Source organism: Lissotriton vulgaris, chromosome 11 (genome assembly GCF_964263255.1).
Source record: "Lissotriton vulgaris chromosome 11, aLisVul1.2, whole genome shotgun sequence".
In the NCBI taxonomy this organism is placed as follows: domain Eukaryota; kingdom Metazoa; phylum Chordata; class Amphibia; order Caudata; family Salamandridae; genus Lissotriton; species Lissotriton vulgaris.
Genome location: NC_141699.1, coordinates 94,797,840 through 94,816,452, shown reverse-complemented (window position 1 = coordinate 94,816,452; position 18,613 = coordinate 94,797,840). Strand labels below are relative to the sequence as shown.

The following is an 18,613-nucleotide window of genomic DNA, read 5'->3' as shown; positions in this document are numbered from 1 at the left end:
ATGCTAATTGAGTAACTTGTGATGTATCTCGATCTCTGACCTCATAAAGAGTTCAGAGGGGTTGTGTTAGTAATAAATACATATATATTTTGATATATACCTTGTGTGGTGTCCTTTCATTTGATATTCAATGGATTATAATTGGTAAAACAGCTTGCTTCACATGCTCTCTGAAGTTTTAGCCTAAGACTGCTGTTCCATGCTACAACTAGGATAGCTGGTATATAAGGTTGACTTTACAACCACCATCATAGGGTCGTTTAGACTGGTGCAAGGTGCCCACTAGAATAGTGGACATCATATACCAGGCTAACTTCCCAAACACTTTATACTGGACCACAGTGATAAAGTGCCTAGAGGCCTAAAACCATCAACACTACACAGGGAAAATGCTAGGAGACAGGCAAAAAGTTTAGGGGTGAACCTGCCAAAAGGACCAAGTCCACCAAAGACCATGTGGCGCCTCAGGGCCCGTGGGTGTGCCAGACAGAGCATAGCCTCATGATAGGCTACAAGTTGCAGAGGAACTTGAAATCTCAGGGTGCTTTGGGACAAGGGACAAGCGATAGAACCGGCTCCTCACATTGGGATTGAGATCTGGGTAAATGGTGACACCCTCACTCCTTCTCCGAAGAGTGGCAGGAAGGGGCTGAGTCCCATTTGGACTTCTCGTGCTTAAATCAAAGATTTCAGCCTCATAAAAGATTGGCATCAGGCAAGACTTTAGGGTGAAAGCGGGACTGGGAGTGGATTCCGGGCTCTTGATTACGACTTGGAAAAGAACAACCTCAGAGCCTTCTGGTGCTTTGCCATGTAGAGCTTCACCTCTTGATCCCGGATTACTTTTGGGGGTCATCTGGGCACATTTGTCCCAGACCTTGGCGTTGTCCAACAAATTCAATCACCAAAAGCACACCTTGTGGATATCCTTTGCAGGCATTTGCTTGCAACAGTCCCCACATCGCTTAAATCCCATCCCTTTCACACTGGGCAAACTGTAGGTTTACAAAAAAATCTCTTCAGGATGAAGAAAATAGGAGCAGAGATCTAGGCCATGTCTGAAGGGGTGGAAAGAAAGGAACTGACATCAGTGTGCATGGGTGGAGCTTACATGAGGCTCTGCTTGCCATTTCTGAAGTCGAACAATTTTGACACAGTCACACAGTGGCACCTACTGGCGCACAGAAGCACTGCTTTCAAAGTTTCTGGATACAGTCTAGTGCTTGGGGATAATCACAAAGTAAGGCATCTGCTGTTTGTAGAATCCATCAGAATGATGTATTACTTATGATGCCTGTGATCCAGCGCTCCTATAGAAAAACTGTCTCAAAAACGCTACCTAACACCTCAATACTCACCATTATTTATAAAACACTTATACAGGCCCATAACACCGCTGAGACAATTATTGAGCAGCTGAATCAAGTGATTTGATTTATATACTAAACACATAATATTTACACTATTTATGTACAACTGCAGTTTATTTTTCATTGTCATATTATAAAAACAATTTTAATTAAATCAGACCACCATGGTTGATGGATCAACTAATGGAAACTATACCATGAATAAACAAGACCAGCTTGTCATTTAAAATCTGATTGTATTAGCTTTATTATTCAAAGAAAGAACATTTTAAGTTTGAAATCTTTATTCTATAAGCAAATAAAAAATAGCATTTATTTTTATTTATTTTTTTGGGTAATCCTCATATATCACAGATGGAACTCTTGATGGGACACTGGCTCCTCCAAGCACTGCTGGCCATTCTGCATCGACCCTTGTTGATTTCGACCAGATGCAAGTTGGTTTACCCGTACCCTCAAGTAGCCACTACCTTCCCCTCCAAACTCCTTTTTCTCGCCGATCTGTGGGCACCCCATGCTACTTAGGAGAACGGGGAACCAGCAGGACTCCAGACAAATCATTGGAAAACCAATCATCGCAATTGCCAGGCCACCAAGGCTGCCCAAACATTCGTCTCACTTCTAGGATCACATGCCACATCTGATTTGCTTGTTAACATAATCTGCCTCAAGCAGTTAGCAAAGGTAGGGGGAGATGGATCTTTCCACGCCCTGCAGATCTCGCGCCTTGCTAATAGTATAATGTAAAATGCAAATTTCGTGAGAAGATCATTCACCTGATAATTCGCGACTAGCCCGGACATTACTGTGAACCTTTAGACTGATATAGGCTTTGAGAGGACTTCTTCCAGAAATTCCTTTATCTTCCCCCAATAGTCAACCAATTCAGGGCAATCCATAAACATATGTACATCGTCTTCCCTCAAGAGGCCACACCTTGGACAGTTGTAATCTATATTTGAAAATTTAGCCAGTTTCTTCGGAGTTATATAAACCCTGTACATAGTGAATATGTGATTCCTTTTTAGCGCAGCCGGCTTGATTACAGTGTTTAACACCCTGAAGGAGTCGTGCCAGAAATCCATAAAGGACCCATTAGCCGGAGTGAGAGCGTTACACCACAATTTACTGATTTCGGCCTCAGACACATCCTCCCTCTCTATCATTGCCGAATACCAGAAGGATATTTGACTCTTCCACTTTCCCCTTCTAGCGACCGCCTCAAATTTGGGGTTAGGGGGGTTATTGGCATGGAGTGTCGCCAGCCTCGTTGTCCACCAACCTGACAATTGATAATATTTGAACCGCGTCAGGGATCCCCTAGTTAGGTTCGACAATATGTCCCAACTTAAGAGTTGGCCATCTTCCTGCAGGTCTCCCCACAACTCCAGCCCAGCCAACTTCAAAGGTAAAGATAGTTGATCATTTAGACAGGCTGGAATAGCATTTTTAATAAGAAAGTGTAAATTTGAACTGACATTTCAAAGTCAAATCAGAAACATGAAGAATTAGTAAAATAACGGTTTCCTTCCCTGAACCTATTTCCCTGTCTCAATCTGTCTTCACCTAGAATGGAATAAAATATTATAAATCAGCTGTCCTTACATGCGCCAAAGGTCCATCAGCATAACGCGCACCATACCTTTCTCTCTAGCTAAACTTTCTTCATTTTACATACGTTCATAAGAATCTGCATTTCCCATTGGCTGTTCAGTGTCAGACCATGATTAAGTCATCCAACTTTTGTCGAAAATCCAGGCTTCATATAAGGCCCATTGTCCTTTCAATTCCTCATCCTCGATTTCCTCAAGAATGATACTTAGTTTCGAGTTCAGGACATTTACTTCTACTTCCTGGCCTTGGCCACCATATCCTTTTACTGTCCTTGGCTAGCCTCCGTGAACACACTCATCTCAGCAAAGAAAATCGCTCTTTATTTTATATCAGCTTCGCAGCCAAATTCTTCACAGCTGCGCATGTGCGAAAATCATTCTGGACAAGCTTTCGTGTCTGCAGCTCTGTCAGCCATGTTTCTCAGAGCCAACTTTAGGCCTCACTTCGGAAACTATTATTAAACAAACACAAGACCTCCATTAATTAAAGAATTGAGACCCATTCTGTTACCCTCCCCCTTTGCTAATTAACACGGTTAATTATGTTACCTAGCTTAAGCACACAAAGCAGCATCATATTTACTAGTCCTTTTCAAAAGTCAGGAACTCTTAAAGCTTTTATCACAAAAGACATAACATAAGCACATAAAATAAGCACATGCCATTAAATAAAACTGCGGCATTTAATACTGACAAAGACAATAGACAAGGTTAGTTTATTAATTTTTCTTCGCGTTTGCAACAATAAAGCATATTAATCCCAAGTATAAACCCAGGATGAATGTATCTTTAAAATTAAATTGATTAATAATTTCACCACAAACTTGTTAATCTTGTTACTTTTATTAGGAGAGGTTAACTTCACAAGTTTGAACAAAATTGTGTTCTTTACCTTGCTCCAACAACTCCCTCATCTGATGATTTAAAAATCACCAACTATACCCAAAATTTTATAAATTTTCAACCCTTGAACATGTTTTGGACCTACTTAATATTAGTAATTCTAAACTTTTGACTCATCATCTGATTTTCTGCTTCTTTCATAATTAGTTTTTCAAAACTCTTTTAATTGTATTTCCTTTTCCTTTTCATCTCTTAGCTTATAAATTCTTTTTCTTTCTGTCACATATTTTCTTCTCTCGTGTAGCATGCAACTAATTTTTAACAAAAGTATCATTAAAACTACTATTACTAAAGGAAAAACTATTTTACCTATAATTGAACTACCAATCTCTTGAAACCAGTGTTTGATTGCTGCAAATCTTTTGCTTAAACGTTCTGAAAAACTCTCATCTTCTAAGGGTTCTATCTCTGAATGTAATTCTGTAATGTTTTTAATATACGTCTCTATATTCTGGCTTTTGTCAGGTATGTATGTGCAACAATGTTGAATATGTAAAATTCTGCAAACTCCTCCCTCTTTTGCCAGCAGGATATCTAGCGCAAAACGATCCTGCAATACCATGGTTCTCATGGCAACAAGCTCAGTATTCACTAATTGAAAACCACTTGCAGTGTCTGTTCACAATCTGTCAACGATTGTGGACAATTTTCAAATTTTACCTGCATTCAGGGTAATTCCTACCATAGGTATTAACGCTCCAAATATGTCTCCCAAAATTTCTGAAAAACTTTCTCTCCTGAATCTATTCACATGGCTGCTAATTTCAAATGAACCATCTGCATTTCTATCTACATGAAAATGTTTTGGAAAAACTAAACCTAAATAACAAGTCCCGTACCAATGATCGGGGAGGCTGTAATAGGCTTTATTCCCACAAACAAAATAAATTCCAGGAAAAATTGGATCTATGCCTTCTTTAAATCCCCATCCCCCTATAATCTGATAAGTATCTACACATTGACTTGCACCTACAAAATAATTATCATACAGGGTATTGTCTCTTCTTATACAAAATTTTCCACTAACAGGTTTATCTATATGAATCGCAACATTTACATTTCTACCATTTCGTTTTTCATCTTCAAACTGCCAAAACTTTGATTTAGTCTGTTTCGTCATATCATTACGCTTATAAATTGCTCTTCTCTCTTCCACCATATTTAAGAATGTTTTCTCTTCTGTTCTCAATTTACATGTTAGATTATTTCTCTAAGCATACTCATATGTAAGTTCATTAGTTGTCAGGAAAAATTCCCTCATCTGTTTAGCAGGTCTCACTTTATTCAAGTTTTCTACAACCTTTAAATTTGCAAAAATGTCATCAAAGTCTGAATAATAATATTCCAGAAGGACGACCAGTTTTATAAAACAAACTTGTTATTACACTGGAGGTTATTCCATAAGTAAGAGGAAGCATGTTATATTTAACCCCTTCTGACACAGAAGTAGGTAATTTCACACAAGCGTAACAATCTTTTGCATTCATCACCTTAACATATTCAAATAAAAGTCTTGAGAAGGTATTACTAGAAAAATCTCCAATAGATCTATCTTGGTGAATCTCTGGTTTATGTACAATTATTCTATTAGTATCAGTTTTCTCAGTTTTGACCACAACTTTACTTTTCATGTTAGCTTTATACATCTCTTTATCTACACCAAAAGGAAAGATAACAGCTAAAATTAACCGGACTAAAATAATCAAAATTATACATATTGAAGACAGTTTGCAACATCTTTTGAGAATTGAGCATCTCGACTTTTCATTAGTATAAGAATAAGGCATTTTTACTTTTTAAAGATAACTAAAAATAAAAATAAAAGAAAATTGAAAAATTGAAAAATTACTAAATATACTCCCCTCTTTTTTTTTTAAACAGAAAATCTTATTTTCTAAAGGTTTTTCTTCTAACAGCTTTTCTTCGACCTTATGTCATACATCAAATGGGTTTTTCAGCTAACACAATTTCTTCGACCTAGTGTCTCCTAACACAGTTTCTTCAACCTTGTGTCAATTAATCAATAAGTTCAATCATTGTCACTTGCATCATCAAAATCTTCCTGACTGCTATTAACCTCTACTACTGGTGGGATTATAATGTATGCCCACTCTGGTGATTTATATTTCTGGTTTGGTCTAATTATTCTCTTTGCTCTGCAGCTAATGACTTCTATTTTCTTTTCTGCCTGATTTTTCTTACTCAAGTCTTCCTCTTTTTGACCTGAAATTTCATTTACCTGCTCTTTTGCCTTATTCACTAATTTAAATTTTATACTTCCAATTTCTTTTGGCCAATTATCTCCTTTTCTTGTTAGCTTCTTTTTTGGCTCTTTCAAATTATACTCGACTCTCCAAGGTCTTTTCTTGTTTTCTTCAATTTGGATTAATCTTCACTGTCATCTGTTTCACTTTCTGTGTTTTCAGCTGATTCATTAATGATCAATTTTCCTGAGTCAGATTCGTCATCAGATTCAGGTACTTCTTTACTCGGCAGTTTCACTTTGTTAGGAAAATCATTCTTATAGCTGGTACTTGGAATTTCTTCTTCTTCTTCTTCTTCAATTATTTCCAGTTCACCAGTTTCAGAATCTTTGTTCCTTCTTCCAAAGTTTCTATTCTGCTTTTCAACACTCTCCTGATCTTGATCTTGAATCTCTTCTTGATCAGTTTCTTTTTATGCTTCTTTATTTAGCAGATTGTCATTTTCTTCTTCAGAATCTTGTGTTACAATTTCTTCATTCAAAGCCTCATTCGCATTTGAATCTTCCAGATGTCAACTATCTTGTCGATCTTCAGGATCTGGATTTTCATCAGGCTCTTCTTCTGAATCTGAATCAGCTGTTGTATCACCCTCTTCGTTAGGATTCTCGGGTTTTGTGACTCGTATAGTATGACTCGCATTAATCCACCCTTTTAATCCCCTACACTTTACTGCATTCGTTGTGACCAAAATCACCTGTCTTGCCTTTTGCCACCTTGGTACTAGGCAATTTCTTCTTCGATGCACTTTTGTCTTTACCCAGTCTCGTTGTAACGGATCAAGAGCTTGTTCTTTTTCTTTTGCAAGCACTTCAGTTCCTACATGATGTAACACAGAAGTAACCACGCCAGATAGATTCTTGCAATAATCCAAAATGGCGCTATCATTTATACTTAGTAATTTGTCAACAGGAACATATGCTTGCCTCATGACCCTGCCCAATAAAATCTCATGAGGGCTCAATCCTGTTTTCTTATCTGGAATGCTTCTCAGAGTCATCAAAACAAGTGGTAGTGCATCTGTCCACTTCATTCCTGTTGCTAAACACATTTTTCCTATTCTATTTTTTATTGTTCCATTCACTTGTTCAACAACACCTGAGGCCTCTGGCCTGTATGCACAATGTAATTTCTGCTTTATGCCCAATGCTTCACAAATCAGTTTTAACAATCTGTTTTCAAAATGTGTGCCGCGATCTGTTTCGACCGACACTGGGAGTCCGTACCTAGGTATGAATTCTCTCAACAACAATTTTGCAACAGTGATTGAATCATTATGAAGAGTAGGAAAAGCTTCCACCCATCTTGAGAACAAACAAACAATCACCAAGACATATCTCAGTTTGTTGTGAGGTGGCATGCCAATGAAATCAAGCTGAATTCTGGTAAAAGGACCTCCCTCCCGTCCTATGGTTCCCATGCTTACAACTGTTTTTCTGTTTGGGTTGATCTGCTGGCAAATCAAACATCTCTGACAAAAGGATTCTCCAATTATTCAGAATTTTGGATTGTACAATGTTTGCCTAAATAGCCTAATCATGAAATCTCTGCCAATATCTCCTGGACCATGGTACATGCGTGCCATGTCTGAAATCATGCTGTCTGGCATTACTGGTCTGTCATCTTTGTAAACCCAAATCTCATCCTCTTCTCTTTGCCTACATTCTGCTTTTAACCATGTGTCTTTTTCCTCATCACTTGCCTCATCTTGCAATTGTTTTACTCCCTGCCAAGTATCAACTAAGGATATTAGCATAAGTGAGTTCAAAACATGTTCGTTTTCTTTTTCCCGATTGACTGCTGCATTATGTCTTGCACAAAACTTTGCGATTTCATCAGCATATGAATTTCCTTTTGTTACGTAATCCATTCCTCTCTGATGGGCTGTACATTTAACTACTGCAATTTTTTCTGGTAATTGAATACCATCTATCAGTTTTTTAATCAATTTAGCATTCCTTATTGGTGATCCCGCAGAAGTTAAATAACCTCTTTGAGACCAGAGCTGGCCATAGTCATGGATTACGCCATATCTATACTGACTATCAGTCACTATGGTAATCTTTTGTTTTTTTCCCAATTCACATGCTCGAATCAAAGCAACCAATTCTGCTACTTGAGCTGAACGAATTCCTTTGAGACTTGAGGCTTCAATCACATCTGCAACCGTGCATACTGAATATGCTGCACACAGAACACCTTCATCTGTTCTCAAGCATGAACCATCAACGAACAAAACCAAATCTGATTCAGGCAACGGGACATCTTTATTATCCTGCCTTGGTTTCGTGCAATATTCCAATACATCCAGGCATTCATGATCAACGATTTTGTCTCTGATTTCTGTTTCAGAAACATCAGGTAACAATGTAGAAGGATTCAGATTTACACATCTTGCAATCGAGACATTGTCTGATCCAAGAATCACTCTTTCATATTTTGTTAACCTATTTCTTGTCAAATGCTGTGTTTTTCTTCTGGTAAGGAGAAACATTTCTACAGAATGTGGCACATATACCTTCACTGGAAATCCCATAATTATTCCTTCACTTTGTACCAAACTCACACTTGTTGCAGCTACTGCTTTTAGGCAACCTGGTAATGCTTTTGCAACAGGATCAAGAACAGCTGAGAAATATGCTATTGGCTTTCCCAGTCTTCCATGTCTTTGAATTAGAACTGATAATGCACAACCTTCTCTTTCACTGCAATACAGTTCAAACTCTTTTTCATAATCACGCATTCCCAATGCTGGAGCTTCACACAATCTTCTTTTTAGCTGTTCAAATGCTTCCAATTCAGTTTTCGTTAAACTAATCGGGTCTTTTATGTCTGCTTTTGTCAGTCTCTGCAAAGGCTTTGCAATTATAGAAAATCCACTAATCCATTGGCGACAATAACCTACCATGCCTAGAAACATTCTAACCTGTCTCTGTGTTTTTGGAGGTTGCATTGCTTGAATCGTTTTTATTCTTTCTGTTGTTACCTGTCTGGTACCTTTTGCAATTCTGTGATATTTTACTTCTTGTTTACAAAACTGTAATTTTGCAGGAGATACTTTGTGTCCCTCATCTGCCAGATGATTTAAAAGAGTAATGGTATCTGTTAAACAATTATCTCTTTTTTTTTGCAGCAAGAAGGAGATCATCAATATGCTGCACTAACGTAGATTTTCCAGGTAAATCTAGATTTTACAAGGATTTCTTTAGCAACTGATTACAAATAGATGGACTTTCCGTGTACCCTTGAGGGATTCTACACCATGCTAGAATACGCTCTTATTTTTTCTTCCCGAAAACCTTTATTGACATTTAAACCAAATACAAGTATGGGCCTACAACCCCGGGGGCCGGCCGCTAAGCAGTTAGATTAACAGAGAGCAATTTTAATCACATGCAGCACCTCGGGGAGCAGAATCTCCATGCTAGCGTACTCCTGGCCACTGAACAGCACAATTAGAAAAACAGGATATAAAAGGTTTTCATTTTATAATATAAGATGGAAGGATCAGGTGCCGAACAATTTCCCAGCAGCGAAAATGGCAGGAAGAATAGGAAACGTATCGACAATGAACAGTAATCGATCAAAACAATGGCGCTGAAACAAGAGGTCAGGATGTGAAAGAATATTACGGTCAATTCGCGCCTGCAGTTACCTGCCCTAAGACCCCAAAACACCACGAAATTGAGGCACAGATGAAAAAGCAGGGATTGATACCAAAGGAAACCCACTGCACTGACCCAGAAAAGAAAAAGACAAAGAAAGATAAGAGAAGAGAAAAAAGGCCATATAAACAAAAATAAAAACGAAAGATCCCCTCCCCCAATCCCCCACCCTGCACCCCTGCAGATGACTACGGCCCCCCCCAGCAGTGTGCCTGTCGCCCGAGAACCAAACCCGAAATATAGAAGAAGAAGAGAAAAAAGAGAAAGAAAGGAAACCCCACCTAATGGGGAAGCGGAGGAGGGCAATAGTCTATGCGCTCCCAGTCTCTCCCCCCCGCCCTATCAAAGGGGCCCCCCTAAGCCAACACAAGTAAAGTTGTCCACCATACAAAAATACCCCGGGGGGAACCACAAACCCCCCGCCCTGGAATCTGTCCGTTGATGAAGCAGTCCTGTTACCAATAGATCCATCGCAAACGATTCAACCCACAATCTCAGCCTTGGCCCCGTCTAACAAAGTTGCCATGTCCCTCGGATAAGAAAAGCCACATCTCCGGAAAGTCAAAGTTCACACAGAAGCAGCCGGAGCTTGAGTCAGCAATTAGGAGAGGTATAGCAGGTCCCAACGCACACAGCTTGCACCAACGATGTTCCTCCCCGTCCCCGAAGCCAAGCATCGTTCCATCCGCCATATTGGGAGACCGATTGGGGAGGGGGTGCGACTCGTTCCGCCACGGATCAAAGTGTGGGCCAACAGTGTCCAAGATGGGGGAAGCAGTGAAATTCTCCGATAACTGTAGGACCGATGTTTCCGAGAACTTAAGAGAGTCACCAATCTCAGCACACACGATGAATTCCGTTTCTTCGGGGGCAGGCACAGCTTCCAGCACCGGGTACAAACACACCAGTAGAGCTTCCAACAGGGGGCAAGTCGGCTGCCGGGTCTCAAAGAGCAAGTCAGGGCTCGTTCCCGGTCCTATGATTCCATCTGTTGCCGACAGCCAATGATTGACCTGGGCCCTCACCATCGCGTGAAGCGCCGCAACTTCCGCCATTACTATCCGCAAGGAAGGGCCACATTGAGTCTGTTCCGCCGGGTTCCATTCGGCCGCAGGCATATCGATCCCCACGGAGAGGCTCCCTCTCCGGGGCAGGACACGCCGGAGCAGAAACAGGCCGTGAGGGACGGGCCAGCAACATGCAGCAACGCGCGGCGGGACCCCTACCCCGGGGCACCAGCGGTGCTAATGCCGGGCCTCCGGGCCGGGGCCCCCGCGACGCAGCACCGCGCACCACCCATCGCCTCACCTCAGGTACAGCACCAGGCAGCAGATGGTTGCAAAGTAGTTCAGAAAATTTTTCGAAAGTTCCAGGGACCGGACCCAACCACCCTCGGCAGTCCGTTGTTGTTCACTTTGGACCCGGGTAGACCAGAAATCTAGACCCCGGCTTCCAGTCTGGGTTAGGCCTCAAAACATTTTCGATGTTACTTCACACCAGAACATCAGAAAAATTCTGCGATCACACCATCGGGATGCAGACTAGTTCTCCCACACGAATCCGGGGCAGGAGATCAGGATATTCGACAGGATAAGCGAGCGGAGGACGGGGGTCAGCGGAGCCGGGAGACTATGCCGGCATCTTGGTTGGTGTCGTAGCTCCTCCCTCCTAGAATACGCTCTTTGAATCTGAACGCAAAAATTTGTTGACTTTCTGGATGCAATGGAACAGTAAAAAATGCATTGCATAGATCAATAACTGTATACCGTTCTGCATCATGCGGAATCAAAATTACCGCTGGGTTTGGTACAACTGGACAACATGGAACAACAATTTTGTTAACTTTTCTCAGATCCTGAACAATTCTGAAAGTTTCATTTGGCTTTTTAATTCCCATAATCAGTGAGTTACATGGACTGCTTTCAATTTCTTTTAGAACACCTTGTTTAATGAATTTATCAATCACAGGAATTACTCCCTCAATCACTTCTGCTTTCATTTTATACTGTGGAATATTTGGATAATCTACTCCTTGTTTTACTGTTATTTGCACTGGGTCTACATTTTTCATCAAACCCATTTCATCTCCAGTGACATCCCAAATTTTTACATTCACTGTCTCTTTTAATTCTTCAGGTAAATTGTTTTTATCAGACACAGGAAATAATCTGCTTTCTTCTGCCTCAACCATTGACATTGTTAATTTGTAAAGACCATCTTCTGGAGTTTGCAGCTCAATACCATCCGGTGAGTAGTATATTACATCTTACAGAGTATATCCCGACCTAACAGATTTACCGGACTGCTATCACAGACTATAAATCTATGCATGTCTTTAAATTTACCTATTTTAACTTCTACTGGTTTAGTTACATCTGTTCTAATCTGTTGATTAGCTACACCAACTACTTGGATCTTCTCCCCAGAGAGAGGTAGGTTTTCTATTTCCACTGATCTAACAGTAGAACGGGTAGCACCTGTATCCACTAGGAAAGTAATTTCCACATCATTCACTTTACCATTCACAAATGGACCAGATTGATCTACCTCAAGAGTGGCTCCAAGCACACACTCTTCCTCCTCTCTCAGGCACCGTCAGAAGTAATCATCAAAATCACACCCTCCATTTTCCTTCAACAAAAACAGTTGTGACAGATTTGACACATTCACTCTTGGTGATCTGTTTACCTGTTCACCTCCGCTGAATCCTGATTCTGTACTGTATCTCTGCAAATTTACACAGTTTGGAAGTAGCGGTTGTGGTAACTTATGTGGCAACTGACTTTGCTGAATCACTACCTGTTGCTGTAGCTGTTGCTGCTGATTTATCTCATTCTGCATCTGTGGATTTAATGATTGATTTTTAACAAAATTTCTGGGCGGATTCTTACATTCGCGCTTCCAGTGTTCAATTTCGCCGCAATTAAAACATGGGAGTTTTTGTTTCAACTCCTCTATATTTCCCATTAACTTTGGCTTATTATAGTTACCTTTAAATTTACCTTGGTTCTGATCAGCATTTTTATTTCCTAATGTTGCTATCTGTTGTTCAGCCACTTTCACCTGTGCCCACATTGCTTTTTATTTCAGCTTCTTTTGTTTAGCATCTATCTCATCACTACAGTATTTTGCCTTTCTCAAAATATCATCAACTGTATGTGATTGCCACCCAAGTATTCCAGTTCTTATCATTTCACTAATTTCAGGTCTCAAGCCATATACAAATCTGTATATAAAATGGCTCATATCCTTCTCACTCAGATGCTCATAACCACTGTATTGTTTAAATACCAGCAGTAATCTTTCATAAAATGAATGTACTGATTCTTTCGGCTCTTGGGTTGTTCTGTCTATCTTAACCCACTCTACTTCTTTTGGGAGAATCTTGTTTTTCAAAAACACAATTACTTTATCATATAATTTCATAACATCTGGTGAAGGAGCACCTGTTACCTTGTCTCGAGTGGGTTCTTCTCTAGGCCAATCTATAGAAATTTTACATTCTGTCCAAATATCTGATGGGACAATTATATCAAACAAACCATCAAGATCAACCCACAAAACATTTGAAACTTTCACAAACCTTTCTACCTGCAATACCATTCCACAGGTTTTTCTCTCAAGCGGGCAAAATCATTTGTGAACAGTAAAATGTCCTGTCTTGTCCATGGGACATGCACAAATCCACCACCTGCTATTTCTCTCATTGGGAATTCATTTACTAATTTATCGTTTTCTTTTATGAGAAAATTTAAACTTGTTCTGTCTTCATCTCTTTTCTTTGTCCATTTTGGTCTCCATTTACTTAATTCACCCCATTTTCTCAAAATCGCAATTACATCTTTTATATGTGAAATTCTTCCTGAATTATTCATGTTTTCAATGTCTTTTTCAGAAAAATCCACCCTGTAATTTTTCTGCAAACTTTTCTGCTTACTCAAATCAACTTCAAACTCAGCAGCTATTTCTTCCAATTTATCATATCTGTTTTTCGTTTTCCATGTTATACTTTTGCAAATAAACAATAATTCATCATCCTGATATGCCTTTAAACTGTCAGGTCCAATTGTTCCAATAATGAATTCTTCTAAATCTGCTTTTAGTTTTCCAACATCAATTAATTTACCTTCTGGGGTTACATTTATTTTATTAATACTCTTTACTGGCGAATCAGAATCAGAATCTTCACCAATTGGGGTTTTACATGTTAAGCTTTGATTAAGAGTTAAGTCAGGCATCCTCATTCTCTCTCGATGTATTTCAGTTCAATCTGAATTAAATTTTTCGGTTACTTTTTGTATTTCCGTATTTAATGGAACATTTAAAGCTGAATGTCTGATTTCTTTTTGATCAAATACTGGAAGAACAGGTCCAATCGTTACAGGCACTGTTACTGCTTCCATGCTTTTTGTTAACTGCTGTATTAATTCATTTGCAGATCAAATATATACTGAAGTATCTGGTATCGGTAATTCTTTATACTTATCTGCTCTGATTCCATTTCTTGGGGTATCATTACTTGGGGTTTCATTTTTCTGATCTGGAGTTTCAGTAAAATTACTATCTATTGGTGATATATTCTACTACTATGTACTGTTTCTGCTCTTTCCAGAGTTTTATTATTAGTCAAAATCGTTTCAGGGGATGTTTCATCAATAATTTCTCTAGGTGGGGCACTTGGAGGAGTAGTCCATGTACAAACTGGTTGAAAAGGTGACTTTTTTTAGTATACATTTCTTCTAAAACCGCAACTTCTGAATCACTCTCTTCTCTAGCATTATTTTTCTTTTGGGAACACTTTTTTCCTAATCTCTCATTAATTTGTCTCAGTGGGTACAAGCCATCACACATGTCTGCACTTCTCCATCGACACATTCTATCGTGATGTGTTTCTCTAGTTATTCATTTTGGAATTCCTCTACTCTCTCGTTCAAAATCATGCATCTCATCTTCCCATTCAACTAAAGCTTCAAATTGTGTGGGTCTTGGTCTCGGTTCAAGATTTACCATTCTTTCTCTTAAGTTCCTCAAAACCACTACGTTAAATGATCCGTCTTCTGGCCATGCTAAAACACCATCATTCTCAGTATATTTCATCCAATTCTCAATCCAGAGACAAGTATGGTAACCATATTCACCTAGCATATAAGCAGCAGGCGTTTTAAATCATGTAAGATTCTTTTTCTCTTCCCTGAAATAATAGTCCATGTTTTTAAACTATTTCCTCAACTTCAAAAAAGACCGTAACCAGGAAATTGTTATTCGGTAACACCAACCAATCCATGCGCGAAACTCCCTAACAAGCCAATCAAGCTAAGTTCCATCACTATTCTGCTCAACCAATAGAATTACTGTTTTTCTGTATGAGCCAATCAGCTATAAGCTTGTCTTGTCACGCGAACCAATCTGTGCGCGAATACTGTGATGTATGTTAGCCAATCACAGCGCGGTACTAGTGACGTATACTACCGCTGCGGAGAAACTCCTCCGTCTCTCGCTCCTAAAACTGACCCCTCCTTTACGAAAATTTTTCACAGCGCCATATTTACAAAACTTTCGATGAAATTCAGTTAATAACTTCACATAAAACAAACCATTTGTCTGTTCCGCTAAAATAAAGTGATAGTTTTCTCATACATTCAAGTATTCTTTTCGCGTGAAATAGACAACACTATTTTCACAGAATATTCAGATTCGTCGATAAAGTTGGGGTACTTTACCTATTCATTTACGCACATTCATACGGAAAAGATCCCTAATCATACATACATGAATCTTTAGTAGGACTTTAACCCACCAATAGAAATCCTCATTCGCCAGTAAGATAGGTAACACTTTCTTACCTTTCACTCAAGCTTAGATAAATTCTACTACTCTTTTCACAGTGAGTTTTAAAACAGGACAGAAGTCCCTATACTCAAAAGTTACGATTTCATAGACAATCCTCACTATTGCATTCTACCTTACACACCTAAAATGCCCGTAAACTTGTGCTGTACGACCACAACACTAGTGATATATGACAATACCACTATTTGAAACAGAACAAATGCACTGTGTAACCTCACTTGTCACACACTACTCATGCCGGCACAACTAGGAGTTTTCACACTGCTGGAAAAAACCTTTCTACTACATATATCAACTTTAAACAAACTTAACAAGTTTTAGACATGTAATCCTATGTAATTACCATGTAACATGTCAGTTACCATAGTAACTGAACTCTGCTACCAAGAAATTGATCCAGCGCTCCTACAGAAAAAATGTCTCAAAAACGCTATCTAACACCTCAATACTCACCATTATTTATAAAACACTTACACAGGCCCATAACACCCCTGAGACAATTATTGAGCAGCTGAATCAAGTGATTTGATTTATATGCTAAACATATAATATATACACTATTTATGTACAACTGCAGTTTATTTTTCATTGTCATATTATAAAAACAATTTTAATTAAATCAAACCACCATGGTTGATGGATAAACTAATGGAAACTAGACCACGAATAAACAAGACCAGCTTGTCATTTAAAATCTAATTTTATTAGCTTTATTATTCAAAGAAAGAACATTTTAAGTTTAAAATGTTTATTTTATAAGCAAATAAAAAAATAGCATTTTTAATAAGAAGGTGTAAATTAGAACTGACATTTCAAAGTCAAATCAGAAACATGAAGAATTAGTAAAACAACGGTTTCCTTCCCTGAACCTATTTCCCTGTCTCAATCTGTCTTCACCTAGAAAGGAATAAAATATTATAAATCAGCTGTCCTTACATGCGCCAAAGGTCCATCAGCATAACGTGCACCATTCAGGAATCGGAAAGTAAGAGTTTTTTCTCCACTCATGGTGTCATAATTTATACCTTTCTCTCTAGCTAAACTTTCTACATTTTACATTCTTTCATAAGAATCTGCATTTCCCATTGGCTGTTCGGTGTCAGACCATGATTAAATCATCCAACTTTTGTCGAAAATCCGGGCTTCATATGAGGCCCATTGTCCTTTCCATTTCGCATCCTCTATTTCCTCAAGAATGATACTTATTTTCGAGTTCAGGAAATTTACTTCTACTTCCTGGCCTTGGCCACCATATAATTTTACTGTCCTTGGCTAGCCTCCGTGAACACACTCATCTCAGCAAAGAAAATCGCTCTTTATTTTATATCAGCTTCGCAGCCAAATTCTTCACAGCTGCGCATGTGCGAAAATCATTCTGGACAAGCTTTCGTGTCTGAAGCTCTGTCAGCCATGTTTCTCAGAGCCAACTTTAGGCCTCACTTCGGAAACTATTATTAAACAAACACAAGACATCAATTAATTAAAGACTTGAGACACATTCTGTTACCCTCCCCCTTTGCTAATTAGCACGGCTAATTATGTTACCTAGCTTAAGCACACAAAGCAGAATCATATTTACCAGTCCTTTTCGAAAGTCAGGAACTCTTAAAGCTTTTGTCACAAAAGACATAACATCAGCACATAAAATAAGCACATGTCATTAAATAAAACTGCCGCATTTAATACTGACAAAGACAATAGACAAGGTTAGTTTATTAATTTTTCTTCGCATTTGCAACAAAAAAGCATATTAATCCCACGTATAAACCCATGATGAATGTATCTTTAAAACTAAATTGATTAATAATTTCACCATAAACTTGTTAATCTTGTTACTTTTATTAGGAGAGGCTAACTTCACAAGTTTGAACAAAATGTTGTTCTTTGCCTTGCTCCATCACCTGCAATCCCCTCAATTACATTTTTGACTTCCAAGAGGTCTGTAGGCCAGCCTAATTTGGTTGTTTCAGAATGGTTGAATGATAACGATGTCAATATATAAACGGCATTCCCATAATCAAGATGCGCAGCAAAACGTGCCTGATTGATGGCTTTACGGCATGCTCGTGGTAGCAAAGGAAGGATTTTCTGCTGCACTCTAGGACTCATAAACGTGCAGAAGTAAGCTTAGCAGCCTAAGGCAAAATGGATAGCCACAGGTCAGAAAGTATCCCAAGATTGCAGGTCTGAGTGTCTGTAACAGCAGGTGGGACCAAAGTGCAGAGCTGACAGGTGCTGACCAGAGAGAGTTAGGACCTAAAAATATTAAAACCTCTGTTCTCTATGTGTTAAATTTTAAATCGCTCACTTTCATTCAGTTAGCAATATTGACTAGTCCCAAAATAGGGATGGAACATGAGAGTATGATACTGCTCCCTGATATACAAAATAGTTTGCATCTCAATAGTACAGTGGACTTGAAAGTAATAAGGCTTGATGCAACCTGCCGAAGGAGTTGGGTTTGAAGCACTGGAGTTCACCTAGATAGCAAACACAGATTCATGGCTGAGCCCTGCAAAATGCACCAGGAGCGCTCGAGATGGAGAAATGGCAGGTTATGAGTTCAATGGAGATGAGAGTTCCTGGAAAGAGCAGACTTGTGAACATTTGTGAATAGCTGAAGCTTCTCAGATTGTGTTTTTATACCTATTGGAGACAACCACATGCAGGACACATGTAATGTTGAATGTAAATCATGTTTTATGAGGCCTGCAGTGAGATTGGGGGTGGGAGTAGTGTCTACTCTAGTGGAGTGAATAATGATAAGCATGAGAAGTAATATGTTCTTCTGCTGGTGTCTTGTCAGCTGTGATGCGCAGAACTTAAATCTGCCTGTTGGAGCTTAAATTGCTTATGGATCTAATACATATTTAGAGCCATGAATGTATTTACACTGATATTCTTTATAATGATTTGATTTGTGCAATATCATCATTCTATACCAAAAGTAG

At 39.0% G+C, this 18,613-nt stretch overlaps 1 protein-coding gene across 1 annotated transcript in view; it reads left to right on the top strand.

The window, feature by feature from the left end:
* LOC147679025 (solute carrier family 2, facilitated glucose transporter member 11-like) overlaps positions 1 to 18,613 on the top strand; it is a 617,202-nt gene that overhangs the window by 351,249 nt on the left and 247,340 nt on the right. The gene's annotated exons all lie outside the window — the stretch shown is intronic.